The sequence below is a fragment of the Triticum aestivum genome, chromosome 1B (genome assembly GCF_018294505.1).
Source record: "Triticum aestivum cultivar Chinese Spring chromosome 1B, IWGSC CS RefSeq v2.1, whole genome shotgun sequence".
In the NCBI taxonomy this organism is placed as follows: domain Eukaryota; kingdom Viridiplantae; phylum Streptophyta; class Magnoliopsida; order Poales; family Poaceae; genus Triticum; species Triticum aestivum.
The window spans coordinates 301491557-301503805 of NC_057795.1; the positions used below are offsets into that span (position 1 = coordinate 301491557).

General features: G+C 43.9%; 1 long non-coding RNA gene across 9 annotated transcripts; it reads right to left on the reverse strand.

Annotated features, from left to right (window-relative positions):
- Positions 1-654: 654 nt before the first annotated feature.
- Positions 655-7990, reverse strand: LOC123120607 (uncharacterized). 9 transcript variants are annotated; one of them, XR_006459540.1, is made up of 11 exons: positions 7528-7990; positions 7278-7419; positions 7049-7135; positions 6303-6428; positions 5437-5535; positions 4845-4938; positions 4685-4766; positions 4445-4565; positions 4208-4340; positions 3205-3246; positions 655-1090 (listed from the first exon to the last, which is right to left on the reverse strand). It is a non-coding gene; the product is annotated as an uncharacterized lncRNA (long non-coding RNA). The 9 variants fall into 9 exon arrangements; XR_006459539.1 differs by lacking the exon at positions 4845-4938 and having other exon boundaries at positions 6303-6373; XR_006459526.1 differs by lacking the exon at positions 4845-4938.
- Positions 7991-12249: the final 4259 nt, after the last annotated feature.

The following is a 12249-nucleotide window of genomic DNA, read 5'->3' on the forward strand; positions in this document are numbered from 1 at the left end:
ATTATTTCAATCATGCATGTTTAGGTCATAATTTGTTTTACTTCTATAACATATTTTTGAGAATATTCTATGTGTAACCACAACCGAATATTGTATAAGAAAATAAAATTTGGGTCGACCCGAAGTACCCATCGGGCCGGCGAGGCCATTGAATTTTTTGAATTGGGTCGACCCGTGGCCTCTCAAATTGGCCTCGAGGCCAACGGGGCCGGGTCCAAGGCCAGGTCCGGGCCGACCCGTTCCCACCCTGAACTAGGCCCTCTGCTACAATCAACAGGGAACCAATTAACCTATTGTGGCTTATCACCCCGTCTAATCATCTTCAGTCTTGCTAAATTCTGAATTGACTAGGCCCTCTGCTACAATCAACAGGGAACCAATTAACCTATTGTGGCTTATCACCCCGTCTAATTCTAGCTAGTAAAAAGGAGCAGTTTTCCATGAGAAATAATATATTCTTGCACATCTATTCAAAGATACAACTTGTACAGGACCATCTAAAATGCATCCAACAAGCAGAGTTTCAGTACAAATATTCGGAGATAAAATGATAATCTCCTGACAAAATAACAGCACAAGTGCCCATGAGTTCAGTACAAACCTCCCTGCTCAGACTCATCCAGCCCCCTATACATGATCATGACCTACCCAGAATACAATACAAAATTTTCAATAGCCAAGGACACATAATTCACTCATAATTCAAGTGTGCATCATCTCAATCTCCCAAAAGGAACACAAGTAAAAAGCATATGCAATTAGTTATTCTCTTGATTTTTAGGAGACGTCCCTTTGGTGATCATGCTGAGTTGCAGGAACACAAAGCAGACAACAAAAGAAAATATGTATAGAAGTGGATGAATTCACTACTTGAACTATAATCTACCATAAGGGATTAGCAAAAAAAAATACATCAGATCCTAGAGTGAGTGCCTGCATCGCGATCACAGGCAATGGTACCAATGGGACTCTAATTGCATCAGCTTCCATCTTGATTGATTCAGCAATCCGCACAAGCATCGGCTTCTCTTAATAGATGAAACTTCCAAGTCCCTGAAGATGCATTGTTGCAAGACAGCCTTGAATACATCTGAGCTCAAAACCAGACAAAAGAATGAGAGGAACATATAAAATGTCTATCAGACCATATTGTAATTACAAAAAATTAGGAAGCGACATCATTTGTAAATTAAGAAGCATGGCAGTCAGAACAAATTATATAGCAAGAATATGCAACTACACATCAAGTATAGCTGAGGTACTAAGAAGTGCAATGGCCTGATTGGCCGATCTTTTGCCCTACATATCTTACTGTGGACGTGACACAATCCATATTTAATTCATATAACAATGAGTCAAATTCTGGTCTGCTACTTGGTTAATAGCCACACACAAAAAAACTCAGTGTTAACAGGTAGGACTAAGGAAGTAGATTTGACTACATATATGGAAAGCAATATATATCCTGGTCCGCTTCCTTGGACACATATTATTTTTTGCATTATGACTTATGAGTCATGCAAATATATTTTTCGCAAATACGAAAAGCTTGCGTGTCATTTCATTGATAGAAGAAATTTAGAACGAGTACAAGATGTGGAACAACACATGACACAAAGACAACAGGTGTGAACATGGTGCACAGAGCAGAGAAGCTGGGGATGCTCGCCCAAACAGAGAAAAACACGGCTAAACTAGCCATCCTGAGAAGTGGCCCAAACCAACAATAAGACGATCATAATCTCCAGATCCAGATCCAAGGACGCCGCAAGCAAACAAGACGGCAGCTTCGTGTAGGATAATGACGCCGAGACGTACCGTCTGATCCGGATAACCGGAGCTACGGTTTCCCCTGATGCTTGAAGAGGGGCTCAAATAACGGCCATGACAACGCCTCCAAGAAGGGGACGACGCCCGCAGTTGTCGCGGCTGCCAGCACGGTATGTAGGGATTTCGCCCTGGGCAGTGTCCGAGCAATCCCAAGCCGTCGGATCACGAATCGGAGAAGAGGAAGTCATGGATAGGTCGGGGCCACAACTGCACTAAGGGGAGCCATGCCCGCCACCGAAGAGGCACCGGGCGCCGCCGGACGCGCGAGCAACGAAGCAGCTGAAGGACAGACGGGGCACGGAGGTGGGCGGCTGAGCGAAATGAGAGGTGGCAGGGAGAGTGACGGGTCAAAGGCCCGAGCGAGCGCTGATCCAGAAGGTGGCATAGATCCGTGTCACCGGGACCGAAGCAGCAAGGACGCCGGCAAGCCCAGGGAGCTGGAAGGGGGGCACAGATCCGTGAGTACGCCAGAATCAAAGACGTGCCAGGATGGACAACCAACCAAAGCACCATCAGGGTGGGGGTGCGAAGGTGCTCAGGTGACGACGAGCCGAAGGAGCGCGGCTCCCGGGGTGCGTCGGGCCTGAAGCCGGCCGGTAATGGATGCAGGAAGGGTCGTAGGTCCACGACCGCAAGGCTGGACTCGCCCCTGCAGGAGACACGCACGCAGCCATGACCCGGCCGGCCTGCCGCAAGAGACACCGCCGTCGGGCACTACCAGGGAGCGGAGCACCAGATCCCGGCAGGAGAGGGGCGGACACGGCCACGCTGGGAGGCAAGGAGGGGGCCCGCATCAAGCCCCAAGACGCGGCCAAGGTACCGACACGTCCCACCGGACCTGCGTGGCGGCCACGAGGAAGGGGGCGGGGAGAACGCGCCGCACAAGGAGGAGATCGGGTGTGCGGGGGGAAGGGGCTAGCATGCGGCGGGTCAGATCTGCCCCGCCGCAACCATCCCTACGGCGGCGGCGATGCGGGAGAGGTCGGCAGGGGGTGGTTGCTAGCCGGCGGCTCGGCTTCCCTACCGAGTCGCCCGAGGAGGGCGACGCGAGGGTGGGACGTCGGTCGTCTGCTCGAGTCACAGGAATAAGAACAATGTGGAAAGCAGTATATGATCGGTAACTTGAGAGAAATCACAACAGAACCAAAATCACTTCTCAAATTGTGTTTGACTAATAGAAGTAACAATAATAAGTCTATAAGACTAAGAAAAATGTCATAGTGATGTACTTTCTGAGGTGTGCAAGGCAAAGATAGACAGATAGAACGAAAAACAGCGCCAAATGCTTTATCCAGGAACAATTAGACTAATGTATCAGCACACTATTCAAACCAGCGCCAAATGCAGCACATCTATATTTCACAATGGAAGTACCTTTGCATGATATCTTGATGCTTCTTCTCTTTTCTTCTTTTTCTATGAATGAATGGAAGTCGTCAATTCAGGATATCATAAGTAAGATAGAATACAAGTTAGGCAGCAGGCATACAGAGCAAAGGCATTACTGCAGTACCTCATATGTAGTAATCTATGACTCTTGACAGGTACTCCCTCCGTCCGGAAATACTTGTCGTAGAAATGGATGTATCTAGACCTATTTTAGTTTTACCATTTTTATCCATTTGTAGGACAAGTATTTTCGGACGGAGGGATTATGTTGTATCATCAAATGAAATTTCACTAATAGAATGATGAAATTCCAGTAGTGTCTGACCATCAGACCATATAAAATCTGATGCCAGACTAACTTTCCTCAATATGGTGACTCCGTCATCTCTCCAGCATGAATCATATACAATAGGAGTTTTAAAAAGTGGATCTCCCACCAAAATGGCTTATATAATTTAAGGTATGAAAGTATCAGAAAAAGGATCAACATGTTCACATAATTCCAGTTCTTTACCATCACCACTTAATAAAAATAGCATAAAAGGGAAAAGTTATCAGGGTATTTAGACTTCCTATAACATGTATCTGAAGCTAACCATGCTGACCAGTGAGGGGATCCTAAAGATATTACTCCCTCTCTCTCAGTTTATAGGGCGTGCCCCTAGGTCGTCAATTTGACCAACCTAATACAAGTCATATATTATAAAAAATATATCAATATAAACTTCAGATGTTCTATTTTCAAACCGTATAATTTTCTGTGTTATATATTTACATTAGGGTGATAAAATTGACAACCTAGGTATACGCTTAGGACTTGTAAACTGAAACGGAGGGAGTAGTAACACCACGAAGCACAGAACAACCACATGATGTCAATGATTGCCAGGTGAGCGGCAATGCCACAGGTAACATATACGATAGTAAAAACGTAGATACAAACCCTGGCTGACCAGATAAATAAAAACAGAGGAGATGTACGACGGACCTATTAGGTCCACCAATGCCGTCGATACCCAGCAAAGATACTTGGGCTCGTGACAACGACAGCCGTGGAGGAGAGAACGACGGCACTAACGAAAGGGCACGCTCCAACTTTATATCGCGGCTCCGCCGTTGACCTTGATGAGCAGCAGGACATCCCAAACCGAATCATATAAACAGAAAGGCAACCAAGGAAGAAAGCACACAAACTTAATCAAGACAGATTGAGAATGGTTAGTACATGCTATGGAGTGGAGACAGGTGAGGACCCGGCTGTCATGACATCCCCTCTTTTTGTGGATGGCTACGACCAAGTGGAGGACGAAGTCGGGCGCGACAGGTTCGCTCAGATCCCAGACCAACTGCAATACGGCAAACGGAATCAGATGGCATGTTTGGGAATGATCGCCCAGCACATATCGCCAATGATCGACACGGTGGCATGTTTGGGAATAATTCTGAAAGTTCCTATTCATCTTACACACGGTGGCATGTTTCAACAATAATTCTGCCCCCGATAGAAACAATTCAAGCGAGTGAGCACTTCCTGTCAATGTATCTCCCTGAAATAAAATAAGTTAATAATATGTATCTCACTTTACAGGACAAACAAATTGGTAGCAGGAATCAAAATGACCAACCTTTTTTTACTGAAGGGTGTAAAAATAGTAAGGATTAGCTAAATTGATAAACCAATTATCACAGTAACTTCAACTTCCATCACGGATAATCTATCTATTTTCAATAAGAGCAAGGATCAACTAAATAGATAAAGTAATTATCTTACACACAAACAGAAAGACTACATCCACATATCTAAATTAAGCTCAATGGTGTCAGCACATGGATGCCATTCATGTAACAGTACAAGGTTTCTTTCCATCATGAACTAATAATAAGGTTTCTTTCATAGATAATTTTCTGTCGGCAAGAGGGAAAAGTGATGCACACTGAGAACCTGGAATGCTTAACTTTGGAGGCTGATATTGGAGGTATTGGAGTATAGAAGCAATTTATCTATAAGAAAGTATAAGTGCCTTGGTAAAAAGAATTGCAGATAGCTACTTGATAGATTGTGGCGTCTCCCACATAATGCAAAGGAACAACTGAAAGATTACAACACAGCGACAGCTTGCAAAACAAACACAGCATAAGCTGGAGCACTAATGGTGCCCAACACCAATGGACATGTCAGAGAGAAGAAAAAAAAGGTTTGCGTAAGTGAAGTGATACCTTAGCATATTCTCTTCTTATCATAAGATGCTAGACTGTATCCATGGATTGAACAATAACCTTCTATGAGCAGTCAACCCTTATAACCTTATCATAAGACTGCATAAATGATAGTAGTTTTAGGACACGCCGATAAAAATAGAGGCCGTACACTGAATAAACTTAGGCGTCGCAAGGTGAAGGAGACGAAAGCTATGAATCGAGCAAACATTAATTGTGATTGTTGCAGAAAATGAGAACACACAAATGGAAAGCATGGAATTAAAAGAACAACGGTACAGACTTTAAAGCTTAACATGAACCAAGCTACTAATGTCTTCGTCTTGTGCTAGTTAGCTTTAAGTTCTGAACTACCATTTGCCAATAAGCAGCACTTCATAATTGACTTCTATCTTCCCAATGTAACCGAAACCTTATAATTGACTCAAAAATATCATCTATATTATACTTCCCGGAGTATACGATTAAAGGGTCAGATGCATTATATCACAATTAAAGTGTTCTATATGCCCGACAACCTTATTAAAGCTTAACCCGAACCAAAATGGAGGTCACAATCTATTACTCCCTCCGTTTTTATTTAGTCCGCGTATTAGCTTTGGTCAAAGTCAAGCTTTGTAAACTTTGACAAAGTTTACAAACAAAAATATTAACATATACAATAACAAATCAATGCCATTAGATTCATTATTGAATGTACTTTCACATTACATAGATTTGTTATGATAAATGTTTATATTTTTCTATAAATGTGGTCAAACTTTACGAAGTTTGACTTCAGTAAAACCTAATATGCAGAGTAAATAAAAACGGAGAGAGTACCTAGAGAAGGCAAAGAAAATAGGAAGAAGAAAGAGGGATCTCACCTAGGAAAGGTTGACCAGATATGCAATAGTCAGCTTCTTTTTCAAGCAGGTGAGGAAGCATTACTGGCATGCTACATAGAACATTGAAGATAAGCAAAATTCATCAACCAACGGACCACCGGCGACCTGCTTGAATATATGCAATCCTCAATTGACATGAGCTATATATAAGTTAGCAATTCAAGAATCCATTATAGCAAGTTTTAGCCTCCTGGTTTGTTTAAGTAGTGAACCACTAATTATTTTTAGCATCCTGGTTTATTTAATTAGCTCCATTGCAGAAAGTTTTAGCACCCTGGGTTGTTTAATTAGAGGGGCACAAATTAGTTCTAGCATCCAGATTTGTTTAATTAGTGAGCCACTAATTATTAAATCAACTAAGAAGTAGAGTAGATACACACAATCAGTGATGTATATGCAACACTAACGCAACCATTACTTGTGTTGCTCTCATCATGGCACACATCGTCTGCTTGTCAACAAGTATCATGTTTAATAGCAACTATAAATTCAATAGGATCTGCTTCATAGATCGCGATGAATAACACACTACTAAAGTGAGCAAATTGAGTGTTTGTTCTGAAGTTCACAGAATAAATATGAGACATAATTTCCAACAGGAGAAATAGGATGGCCCTAAAAAGCTTTGCACTGTCACGTCACATACCTTTCCATAGGTCTAAATATAAAATACATATCGCCAGTGATTCTATTCCTAAATCAAACCAAATAAATAAGAGGCATACACAATCTGCGTCATAGAGCCTATATGCAATCCTCTGCACTGGGGAGCAGTGGGAGCGGCTTTGTCGTTCTGGCCTTGTACACGACCGCTGCAAGAAAGAGACCGTCAGCATACACAACAAATGCAAGTACACAGAGAAATGCAAGTGCTGATCCAGCGGCTGGTTTGCCATGATTTTGGGGGGGAAAAGGTGGTGTGGGGAAACGGGAGAGATACAATGGAGTTGGTACCTCTCAAGAAGGGGTAGGCATGCCTTTCTCCTCTCCGACAGATGGTACTCAGGCCACCACCAGCACGCCGTCAAGGGCAGTGTTCACGATCTCGGCCGATGGATGCGCCCCCCTCCACTGCAAACTCGTGGCCATCCTCCTCCTAAGCGATGAGCAGCAGGGAGTCAGAGCACGGTACCAGCACACCCTGAGTGCAAAGAAGGAACCAGCGAGGCGAAAGTAACAGGGGGCGAGGGCGAGGCGTGCGAACCTGTTCGGAAGCATGGCGTGGGGGCGCCGACGACATCGGCGGCGGTGGTGGCGTCCGGTCGCCGGCAACCATGGGGCCCCCATAGATGCTTCGGCCGGCGGTGTTTCCTTTTTGGGTCGTCTCGATGGCGTGCTCCTCTCTACGGAGCAGCGACGCGAGCGTCGGCTCTGCACTTTCCTCCCGGCGATGGCAAGGGGCGAGCTCGCCGGGGAGGGCGGCGGCGGCGGCGAACTCGGCGGCTGGAGAGAACGGGGAGGAGAGGAGGACGGAGCGCGGCGACGGGTGAGGCTGCAAGGAGCGGAGGGGCTAGGGTTAATCGGGCGAAGTGCGGACCGGGAGAGAGAATCATGCGCCCTGCTGTCAGCACCAGAGCCCCCATCTACTGAATTTTAACTAAACTAGCTGATTTCAGTCAGGAAATTGGGAGAATTTGAGCTAGCACGCCACCGGCGGCTAGGGTTTACATCCAATAGGTTTTTACATGCCTCGAATGGAAGAGATGGCTGGCTTTTATAGCCATTACAGAGCTAGAAAGCAAAAAGCAGAAAGCTAAGGGCACATGACGTTGTCGAGCGATGAATAGCTTTTCCCGCGCCATCTCAGCCGTCGGATGGACGATCGACGAAGGAGAGCGACCCAGACCCGCGAACCGTTATCTTTGCTTGTTGACCCTTCGATGAGCGATGAACGGTTGTAGACGTAACTGGCACGCAGAAACAGGGGATCTTCAGAGTTTGGGCCTGACAATACCCCCGATTGAGCTGGAGCTTGTCCTCAAGCTCTAAATGCAGGGAAAACTTTTTGTATGAAGGTTGAATCCTCCCAAGTAGCTTCTTCTGGAGGTAGATTTGCCCACTTCACCAACCATCTGACCACTGGAATGCTTATGCTACCCTGTTTCCTAGGAATGAGTTTTCTTTCCAACACAGCTTCAGGTTCCATTCTGATTGTACCATCAGGACCAACCAGGGAAAGATTGGAGGAGGGCACTACTTTGGGACCAATATGCCTCTTCAGCTGACTCACATGGAATGTGTCATGCAACTGACAGTCTTCAGGTAGAAGCAGCTTGTATGCATGGTTTCCAACTTTGGTCAGAATTTTGAAAGGTCCATAAAACTTGGAGTGCAATTTGATGTGCCTGTGTAAACTGAGAGAAGTGTGTCTGTGAGGTTGGAGTTGAAGATAGACCATTTCTCCCACACTTAACTCTCTTTCCTTTCTGTTTCTGTCAGCAAAGAATTTCATTCTAGCTTGCGCTTTCAGGAGGTTTTGCTTGATCACTTCCACTGCTAGCTCCCTGTTCTGCAGCAAATTCTCATTATCCTCACAAATAGTGTCAGGTAGAGCAGATTCAGCTACCATTGGGGGAGGAAAACCATACAGGGCTTGGAAGGGGGTCATTTTCAAAGATGTATGGAAAGAAGTATTATACCACCACTCAGCTAATGACAGCCATCCATGCCACTTCCTTGGTTGCTGAAAGCACATACATCTCAGATAATTCTCCAAGCACTGGTTGACTCTCTCTGTTTGCCCATCTGTTTGTGGATGATAGCTAGTGCTCATGTGCAGCTTGATGTTGAGTGACTTGAACAACCTCTGCCATAGATTGCTGGTGAAAATCCTATCCCTGTCAGTCACAATCACCAAGGGCATGCCATGCAACTTAAATACATTGTCAGAGAAGGCTCTTGCTACAGATTGCACTGTGATGGGGTGCTTCATAGCAATGAAGTGGGAGTATTTAGTGAATTTGTCAACTACTACTAAAATTAAGTTCTTGTTTTCCTAAGTAGGCAAGCCCTCTACAAAGTCCATGCTGATATGAGCCCATGCAAAATCAGGTACAGGAAGGGGTTCCAACAAACCAGGATAAGGTGTATGTTCAGCCTTGTTCAACTGACACACAGGACAGTTCTTCACAAATGTGATCACATCCTGCTTCATACCTTGCCAATGGAATACCAATTTAACTCTGTGATAAGTGGCTCTTTCACCAGAATGTCCTCCTAGCTCAGATGTATGAAAAGTTGCTAGAATCTCCTGCCTCAAGTTAGTGGTCTTGCCCACTACAACTTTGTTGTTAAACCTCAGTATGCCATTCTTAAAGGAATAAGCACTACCATTCTTTTTATCCACAGAGCATGCAGCAATTAATTCCTTGACTTTGTCATCCTTCTGGTAACTGTTAACTACCTCTTTAACCCAGGTAGGAGATGCAACTGTAGTAAACAGGGCAGAAACTGCATGTTTTACTCTGGATAATGCATCAGCAGCCCTATTCTCTTTCCCTTTCTTATATTCAATAGTGAAGTTCTATCCCAATAGCTTTAATAACAACTTATGCTGGATGCCCTCAGTAATTTTCTGCTCCTGGATGTACTTCAAGCTCTCTTGATCTGTTCTTATAATTAGGGAAGTTGCAGAGAAGTAACGTCTCCATTTCTTAACAGCTTCAATGATAGCTAGAGCTTCTTTATCATAGGTACTTAATGCAGCAGCTTTAGGGCCTATGCTTTTGCTGAAATAAGCAAGTGGTCTGCCCTCTTGCATCAAAACAGCTCCTAACCCATATCCAGAAGCATCAGCCTCTAAAATAAATGGTTTCTTGAAATCTGGCAGGGCTAAGACAGGAGTGTGAGTGGGTTTATGCTTTAATGTTTCAAAAGCATTTTGTTGATCTTGTGCCCAAGCAAATGCATCTTTCTTCAAGCAATCAAAGAGAGGCCTGCAAATTATCCCATAGCCCTGGATAAATCTCCTGTAATATCCACTTAACCCAAGAAAACTTCTCAGTTATGTTATTGTAGTAGGGACAGGCCACCCTTTAATAGCCTCAATCTTAGCAGGATCAGTAGAAACTCCCTCAGCATTAATGACATGGCCCAGATATTCAATTTCTGTCTGACCAAAAGAACATTTTTCTAGCTTAGCATACAACTTGTTTGCTTGCAATATGTCAAATACTTGCTTTAGGTGCTTTATGTGCTCTTCCATGGAAAAACTGAATACCAAGATATCATCAAAGAACACTACCACAAACTTAAGGAGACCAAACAAGAGATTCATCAAAGCCTGAAAGGAAGGAGGTCCATTAGTAAGTCCAAAGGACATTACCAAATATTCAAACAGGCCCATGTGAGTTGCAAATGCAGTTTTTGGAATATCCTCCTCAGCCATTCTGATCTGGTGATATCCATTTCTCAGATCAATCTTGGAGAACACTTTTGCCCCTTTTAGCTGATCCAACAGATCCTCAATAACAGGAATTGGATACTTGTTCTTGATGGTAATAGCATTCAGTTTTCTGTAATCAGTACAGAGCCTCCATGAGCCATCCTTTTTCTTGACCAACAATACAGGAGAATAAAAGGGGCTAGTGATGGGTCTGATAACTCCATTTTTGAGTAGTTCTAAGATGATTTTCTCAAGAATTTCCTTTTGATGCTGAGGAATTCTATAGGGCCTTTGGTTTACTATTTTTGCTCCATCCACCAGAGGAATCCTGTGGTCACACGGCCTACTAGGTGGAAGTTTAGTAGGTTCTTGAAACAGCTGCTCATATTGGTCTAGCAAGGGTTTCAATGTAGCAGGTACTTCTTGAGCCACTGCTACCATGTGGGGGCCTGCAGTAGTGAACAAGAAAAATCCACACACTGCTTGTTCTACTAGTTTCTCTGTGTTGTCAGTTGTTTCAGTGACAGGGGTGGGGGGCACTGTTTCATCCACAAATGTTAGAAACTGGCCTGCAAGACTGGATATCTTCATTTCCATCTTAACAAAATCCATTTGGATGGGGCTATATTTCCTCAACCAATCAACTACTAAGATGATATCATATCCTTTTAGTTTCAACACTCTGAAACTGTCAGTAAAGGCATGGCCCTATATTTCATACTGACAGTTCTTGGCCTGAAATTCACTCCAGAGAATGCCTCCACTAGCAACCACCACTTTAGTTTTCGGTGTTGGGCTGGGAGTGACATTCAGTTTGCTAGCCATTTGAGGAGATATGAATGTAGTAGTACTTCCACTATCTACTAGTGCTGTAGCCAGAGTATTTCCTAGTTTAACTGTTAATATGAAAGTATTTTTAGCAACTCCAATTCCCATGGCTGCATGCATGGATATTTTCAATACAGTGTCATCTGCTAACTGCTCTAGACTCTCCAGCTCAGTATCATCATAGTCTGCCACATAAATTGTTTCAGGATTTCCTTCCTCTTGGGCCTGAAGAGCTTGAACTTGTGCTCTCTGGCTCATTTTGCACACTTGCCTGTGACCAGGCACCCAAGGCTCTCTACATTTATAACACACTTGATTTTGCTTAGCCTGCTGTATGATCACATTTCTGTTTGGAATTGTATTAGTAACCAGTGATTTAGGCTGTTCAAATATGACCTGTCTTCTTGGTTGAGGCACATACTGCTTACTTTGCACTGATTGAGACAGAGGCTGAGATTTCTCCATTCTTCTGGCATACCACACAACAGTTTGCAGATCCTTTGGTTTGAAACACTCCACTAAGCTTCTGATATATGGATTGAGGCCTGACACAAAACTGGAGACATAATAATCATCAGGTATAGCAGGGTTTTCCCTTCTCATTCCATTCACTAGTTGCTCAAACTGTTCCACATAAGCAGCCATTGTTGTTGCTTGATGAGCAACATGAAAGTTACTAACCACATCACAAGTTGAATCCACAGAAAACCTATC